The sequence below is a fragment of the Vidua macroura genome, chromosome 6 (assembly GCF_024509145.1).
Source record: "Vidua macroura isolate BioBank_ID:100142 chromosome 6, ASM2450914v1, whole genome shotgun sequence".
Lineage (NCBI taxonomy): Eukaryota > Metazoa > Chordata > Aves > Passeriformes > Viduidae > Vidua > Vidua macroura.
The window spans coordinates 30712609-30720991 of NC_071576.1; the positions used below are offsets into that span (position 1 = coordinate 30712609).

Below are 8383 nucleotides of genomic sequence, written 5' to 3' on the forward strand. Positions count from 1 at the left end.
AAAACCCTGCTGGTGGGAGTGGGAAAGCTTTAAAATTGTAGGAATTGACACAGAGATATAAATATATGTTCATTAGAACTTCATATGTATGACTCATCAGTCAAAAATCCCTACACCCAGAGCTAGTGAAACTGCACTGCTGCAATTTGCAGGTAAAGAACCAGCAAAATGAAAGTTGAATTTTACTAGTCACAACATGTTACAAATACCAATCAGTGACTGAACCATATATGCCAAAAGATCTAAATTTAGGGCATATTGGAAGGCAGAACGGATGGTTTCTTTGGTGACCTACTACTGTGTAACTCCTTAGCTATATCATTTCACACCAAACCATTATTTTCCATTAAACTTGATCAGCTAAGTTAAGAAGCATAAATTTCTGCATTATATATCAGTCTCATCTAGATTCTATGCTATAAAATTTCCTTGGTTTTCCTTGAATCTCATATGTGTTTATTCTTCCTCAGAAAGAACACAGCCCTTTGGAACACTCTTATTCTGCCCATATATTCCCCATAAGCAAGCAAGACTTGCATATTTCAGAGCTGTGCTACCAAAATTATGGTAGCACTGAGCACAGATAGCTTGAAATATGTTAATAAGTAAAGTGCTATTCAAGTGATTTTTAGCTAATATTCATTAAGTTATAAATAATGGCACACATCATACTGATGAACCTCTAATGATTTTCAACAGAGATTTGACCTTCTTACATCAGTTGTGGCTCTATTGTGGCTTTTATACATCAAATAAGTATGCAATAACAGAGCATTGGATTTACAGCATGAAAACTGCTACACTTTTAGTCCCTTTGGAGATGTTTTTAATACACACTGGATACAATGCCACCAGCTTTCCAAGTGGAATTAACCTCACACAAAGGCACACTTACTGCACACACATGAGAATGCACAGAATAATTGCAGAGTAGCTATTGTTAGTGGCATAATTTTCCTTCATATGCAGGTGCCTGGGAGGTCCCTAGGAAGTACACTGGATAAACTTAGAGCAATAAATCTATATGGTATGACAAATAAAAATAAATAATCTTCCCACTTTGGTGAAATTGAGTCATACTCATGTGTCTGCTACCTGAACTTTTCTTAGTATGAAATGTCGTCTAAAATTCTATGGATCTTACACATTATTATATGGATCTTGCACAATTCTAACACAGTTTTATGGTCTAGCCTTCATTTCCCTGTGATCACATCATTAAATGACATAACTACAAGCCATTTGCAAGAAGTGAACTGACTCACTGTTACTACTCTGACATCGTACCTTGATGTGCTTCTCAGAAACCAGATAGTGAAGTCAGCTATTGTCAGTAAGGTGGTAAAATGTTTTCATGCCTGCCTCTGAAATCCATCTTTATGTCACCAGTCAGGCTAGACTGGTCAGGCACCACTGGGCACTATTCTGCAACCAGGTCTGACCATGGAAGAAAGCCACAGAACTGTCTCTGTCCCTGTTGCACCAGCGTGGGTTGCCTTGGCTGGATTCATTTGAGGGTATTCATTGTCTTGGAATGAGGTACAAAGACACTCATCCTATTTGAAGCTGGGAAGTGTAATGCAATCTCTGTTAAATAGCAATGTTAAATGGCAATATTAAATAGTGATGAGTCTGTTCCCTGCTGGAAAGTATATATCATTAGTCCAGTTCACTGGAGGTCTGAAAAAATTTGTTTGTAGGGTTATTCATAAGTCATAGCATGAACCAGAGCATCCTCTATTCCTAATTCTGAAGCCACCTTGATGAAAAAACATGAAGCTCTGCTCAGGTATTTTTAACAAAATCTGTTATTAGATCAGGACAGTAGCAGTTCAGATACTGTGTGGCAGTGGGTCAGGTTTAAAAGTGCTACATATACAAAGTGTTAACTAAGGCCCTGATGAATGTTGGTAGATTCAGATTTTCAACATAAGAAAATGATTGAGATATTTTGAGGGTTTCATCAAATATTCTGAGCAAGCTTTTAAATTAATATATATGTAAGAATAACATGTGCAGTTATGCATATGAATCATACAAGACTATATAGAAGTCCTTTTGGAAGAATACCAGATAAAATACTTGATTAAAAGGAATAAGTGTCTGTTGTGGCAGAAGATGAAAAAATGCAATAGAAATTTGAATGAATAAAAATCTTAGTTTTAATGCTTTTTTTTTTTTTTTTTGTTCACCAGATTAAAATTTGTTTCATAAAACAGCAGACATTCTAAGTGAATATCTGTTAAAAAAATAGATCTCTGAAAGTCCTATTTTATAATTTTTGTGCAATAAGGATATCCATTTAATAGATTTTCACACCAGCTTTGATCACATTTGGAATTATTCTGCTTTTTGTTACATTTTCTCAGTTATTTTTTAAACTTTCTTGTGCTTTCTTTGAAATATATGAACCTTTTAATGTATGGATAATTTATTCTGCTCCTAAATTTAAATGCCTGGTGGGCGTAATTTTCCTATTTTAGTTTACTTCTATAGCTGCCTTCACTTTGTCTGAAATATATTATTCATTGTCTCCAACTTATAACAGGACTGACGTGTATGAGTATAACTCCTTAAATTCATTTCAATATTTTAACTATTTGCATAACAATTGAGGGGGTTAGAAAGCTTCCCCAGCAACCTCTTTGTCTCAGATAAATTGTCAGAGACTCCAATGTTAACTATATTTGCAGGAAAGTGCAACATATTTTCATATGACCTTAAGAATATGAACATGAAGAAGTTTGTGCCAGTATAGTGACTTTGTTTGTAATTTGAAAATATTCTCACAAAATATGTTATTAGGAATGTATAAAAATGCAGATCTTAAGCAGGCCAAACTCTTCATTGACAAAACTGTAGGGTCTTGCCAGAGTGAAAAGTGATGGATTTATTTTCCAGATTAAAAGCCATTTTAAGGGGTTCTTAAAGTGTATTCCACTGGATCAGAGTTGATTTCACCAGAAGAGTAGGTTTTCTGCATTTAGAAGGTGAAATGCAATCATTGCACTGGGCTACCTCTGAGGCTCTCTTGTGCAGTGTGTATTATGGAAGAGGCAGGAATTCAGCAGAAGTGGGGTTAAAGGAGATGTAAAGTGGAACTTATTCCACGCTGTTCTGGGGTGGCATGGGTTGATGAATAATGACTCAGTAGAACATTTTTTCACAGCCCAGATCTTTGTCTGAGAGGCATAACAGGACTTTGTCAGTGATTTCTGCAAAAACCTTTTCCTTTAAGTGAATATCTCTAAGTGCTACAAAAGGGTGGTTTTAAAACACAACCATAAAACAACAAATCCCCCAGCTTTAAAACTAGATTTTACTTGAACACAAACCTGAAGAACAAACTAAAAGAAAATTCATAAGTCCACAGAGTCTGTAAAGAAATCTCCCCCAGCATCAGGGGTTGGGCTGCTTCTTTATGACAGTCCTGGGAATGCTTTTTGGCCACTGTGCCTCTTCAAGTAGAGGTTTTCTTTCAGTCCTCCCTGAGCAACATGGCCTCACATGGCTGACACAGCGTCCTGGGCCATGGACAGAGTGGTGGGAGCCTTGGGGAGCCCTGACAGAGACAGTCAAGATTGTGAGTGCTCCAAGGGCATGAGCAAGTTTCCTTTTGCTGCCTCAGGTGCCTTTGAAGAGGAACAGAGCAAAGGTATAAAATTGCTGCCAGGTGGAGGAATGGGGAAAAGCTACAGACCTTGCTTGTTAGGACCTGCCAGAGTGTTAAGAGACTTGTAGATTTTGTTGCAAAATTTCATGCAAGATTCTAGAAAATAATATATATTATTATCTATAGTGTAAAGTGTGATTACACTAAAAATTAAATGTTTACACTAAAAATTAGATGTAATAGCTGTGTCAAGACCTCCCTATTTATGCAGTAGTTCAGAAGACAAAGTACTTGACAAAGTAAGTAGCATTGATGTACTAGATTTCTCAAATAAAGATCATAATTTAGGACAATACTAGGCCTAGAAACAAGGTTTCAGAATATTCTATAATCTTTTCTGGTGAAACAGAGCCAAGGAAATAAATGGAGGATTTGTAGAAGCAGGAGGAGTCAGCAACAGAGATCATGTGTTTGAGAAGTCTTGATGGCATTGTCATGGAAACTTGTCTCAGTGTCTGTTTAGATCCTGAAAAAAAAAACCCAATAATTTTGTGAGTTACCCTATGTGAGGATGCCTCTGTAGGTCAAATCATGTCTTTGGCACTGTGGGGAACTGACACTGGGTCATCCAAGTCCTAGATTAGACCTTTAAATGCAGACAGTTTTTTTATATCTTGCTGTGAAGGACAAGATTTGTTGAAAGCTACGGTTCTGTACCATGTAAACAAACCCAAATTATATGTCTAATAGCTAAATATGGGTGTCTTAGTGAATTTATAAACCTAAAATAGAGAAAAATGTCTCTGCTTTGAGACATGACATAGCAGAGTGGAGTCATGGTAGGCGACTATTTTTCCTAGACACTGAAATAATCAAAATGACAGTAACCATGAAAGGAGTGATAGTTATCCTAAAACAATGTTAAAATGAGTAACAGTGTGAGACATGATTCTAATTGTAGTCCCATTGGAAAACAGTGGGAATTTGGACTAGTTTCAATGGGGAAAATTACTATTGGTGTTTTTTCAAAGCTTGTCCAATCTGTGTATTCCTTTAGGCAAAATATTTGTTGTGACTTTATTACTTCCCTACTTTCTAAACTCATGGGTACTAACTAAAAACCAAGGAATTTTCAAGGAATTACTTCTGTTATAATTTTTTAAATTTCTCTGAAAGCAAGTGTTTGACAGGGCAGGATGTGTAGCAACTGTTTAAAAAATAGAGCTGTAGTCTATGTAGGCATCTCTTTGCCATTCCTCTAACCTCCTCAATGCACTCTACCCCTCCTATCTCTCTTTGGCAGGATTCTGAAAGGGCAAGGAAACAGGCTTCTAACCAGAAATCCTTTTTGCAGAGAAAATTGGTTCCATTACCTGAACATGAGAGTACAAAGAAACACATGGAGTTTCAACAGTGAGAAGCTGAAACATCAGAAAAACCTGTCTCGAAAGAAGTGGCACTAGTCAGCCTGACTGAGTAACTTTTGATCAGAATTTCATGAGTATTAACTATTGCAAGTTTGTCTCCAGGATAAAGAAATTATTGCTTTTTCTAAATGTAAAGCTGTATCTATTCTGTTTTGAAGCATATGAAGTTTTAATAGCACAAAAATGTAGGAATATACTGAGCTGAAACTTAATTTATAATTTGCAAGTTTGGGCAACTGCATTTAAACTTCACCACCAGATACAGGACGGCTATTATTAGCCCATTTTTCATTGTGGGGAAATATTTCAAAAACAGCTTAAACTTTCTTTGCCAAGTAAAGGAATAAAACAATTTCATTAAAAATAGTTTTTGAGTGTGATCCTAACAGGAAACATTATTTTAGTTTTTTTTAAGAAAAAATATTCTGAAACAGGTTATCAAAATTTGAAGTGCAACTATTGGGCGTATTAGTGGTAGCGTGGTGATGATGTTTTCGAGTCTCCTGCAAGGATTAAAATGTCTCCTCCACCTTCTGATCCTGATGGTCCCTTTCTATTCCTTCCCAATCCACTCAGAAATTACATTTCAGCAATATAGATGCCTAACCTACATAGAGAACTTCAATATAAATTTCAGATTTTTAGAATACTTTTAAAAATATCGGTCTCTTAGCTTCAGCACATCATGTTAGATAATTCCTGCACGACCATTGTTCCCAAACTCTTAATTCATAATGGATCTCATGATATCTTATCTGCTTTGCATGAAGCAATAAAAACAAAGGACATGTATTAGCAAGTGTTGGAAATTTGGGGATTTCGTATTTTAAAGTGTAGGCTTTTCCCATGTCTTTTGCCAATGAACTAAAGCTTGAAACTTAGAATTATAGGCCTGGATTCCACAAAACAAATATAAAAATTTCCAATAGGTTAATTTGTTTTTGAACATTTTGTGTTATAAAGTCAATTTTGTGATTTGAGTGGCTTGACAAATTTAATATATTGTGTTAAAGTTTTTACTTTGTCCTTTCTGCAGGAACAAAAAAATTGAGCTGAAAGGAATTTTAATCAGTCATTAAACACCACCCCCAGGCCCAAGACATGGCCAACCACACCTAAACTGTCCCGCAAAAAGTCTAACCAAATTCAGTATGGTAATACTATGGCATCAAATGGTGCTTTCTCCTTTGTGACATCAGAAACCAGGATCTATTTGAGAAGCATTTTAACACAGTGCTAGCTGAGAGCATGGAACTTGGACTGTTATGAGCATGTTCCAGAGACAAGTGCATCAAGGGATGAAATTATTGGTCTTATTTGGCCTTTGAATGAGCAAAGGTGAGCTTGTAAGTGGCAGTAGACCACGTAGAACATTTGGAACAGGTAAGGCTGCTGGGGAATGCTGAAGCCTGCCATGGGTAACTGGCCTCTGAACAATGTATAATTCAGATGCACATACATCAAACATTGAGATGAATGTGAAGCAATTTGCCTTCATGGTAAAGAGCGCTACTTGCATTTTGTTGAGGAAGGTGAGAGATGTGGCAGCAGCAGCTCCATTTCAAACAAGAAGTGCCTTTCTGAAGCTTAAGTCTTTGTCACTCTCTAGCAGTAGAAGAATGTTTCTTACAGCAATGGATCTTGCCACTGTAACTTATCTCCAGTTCACAAGCATGAGTATGCCTGCAGATACAGCCTGACATCACATTAAAAGGAGAGTAAGAAAGTGATATTAGCCTTTAATATTTTCCTACAGTTATGTTCTATCTTCTATCTAGCTGTGTGGCTTATTATGGAAAACTGGTCTGATCTGAAATGAGACATGTTCATTCTGTAGTTTAAGGGACTTGGCTGGCATGGCTGGAAGAAAGTGAATAGCTGGGATGGTGACTGCCATTTCAGTGGTGTTGCATATTTATCTGATAAGGCAGCTCTTTATTCTTTTTTTTTTAATTAAAAATTTAAATGTAAAACAGTTGTAGTTACCCTACATCAATTGTTTGTGTCTCCATATGTAACCTATTTTTCTTGATTAAAAGATGTGGAAATTAAACTGTACGCTTGAGCCTTGTGCTTTGTGGAGTACGACCCATAGTCTCAAAATTTCAGGAACACTTTTGCCATTGCACTGAGAATTAAGAGGTCTGGGTTCACTTTATTTGTGTGACATTATGGGAATATCTTACTCAAAAGTAAATAATAATAATAATAATAATGATAATAGTCATAGATATACTCATCTTGTTTGTATTCTAAGCTCTTTGAATCAGTCCTGGGCTCTTTCTTAATTTACATTTCTAAAAATGCCCAGAGGCACCTTATGTGTTTGATTTTTCTGGCAGTTCCATAAGGGAAATAATAATGAAATGCTAAAAAACCTCTAGTTACTAAGAAAAATAAGTAGGAAACCAATAAGTTGAAACTTAAATGAAAACAATTAAATTATACAGCAAGATTCTTTACTTTTTATATGCTTTATATTTTCAAAAGAAAAAAAAAGAGAAAACTAGGGATAATATTGGAGAAATAGGCACCTTGCAGAAACTAGAAGCAAAAATGTAAAATGACATTGTTTTGCAGTAAGTTTTCTATTTGTTTAACTCTAAGATGATGTACACTAACTGTGCAATTTCAAATTACCCAAAAGGAGATTATTACTAGGAACACAGTAAGACATTTAAATTGCATGCACTAATTATATTTTATTATGAATTATTGCTTTGCCAAATACACCAACCTGGTTGGTGACTGCAAAAGAGTGTGCTTTGTGTTAGAGTGTTGATAGAAATATTTGGTGATCTAAAACAGGATCCCAAGTGACAATAGACACGTTGATGGTTTTGTAGTGAGCATGTTCCCTGCTCTGCAGTAGCTATCTCTAACTGTGGCTGGTTTGAAATGCCCTGGCAAGTCACGCAGATGCAGCAGTCATGTGTTGATCTGATCTACAGAGTCATTGAGTCCAAGTTCTGTTGATTATTTGTCTTACTTAGCAGTAAGTTAAGCAGTGTGAAAAACTGTGCAAATGCCCTTTTGGGTCATTATGTTATTGTGCATCATCTACAATATATTAATATATTTTGAGCTTGTGTACAAGTCTTGTTAAATTTATTTATTTTTAACAAATCTTCTTTAAAAACCTGAGCATTTTATCACTTCTTCTTAAATCTAACATATTTATCATAAAGTATTTTATTTCTTGAATTTTATTTGCCATCAAGAGAGACAGACATGAATATAATGTTTAAAAAGATGCCTATTGATGTGAGAAAAATGCAAGCCGTGTGATAGAAGCTCAGTGAGTGGGAGAAATGTAAATGTTCTCTGCATTTTATCTCACATG

General features: G+C 35.7%; 1 long non-coding RNA gene across 2 annotated transcripts in view; it reads left to right on the forward strand.

Annotated features, from left to right (window-relative positions):
- The first annotated feature begins 6289 nt into the window (after positions 1-6289).
- Positions 6290-8383, forward strand: part of LOC128808823 (uncharacterized) — an 8002-nt gene continuing 5908 nt past the window's right edge. Inside the window, exon 1 of one of the 2 annotated variants that reach the window (XR_008437546.1) lies at positions 6290-6423. This is a non-coding gene — a long non-coding RNA (uncharacterized LOC128808823). The remainder of the gene's footprint in view (positions 6424-8383) is intronic. The other variant, XR_008437547.1, reaches the window with a different exon arrangement.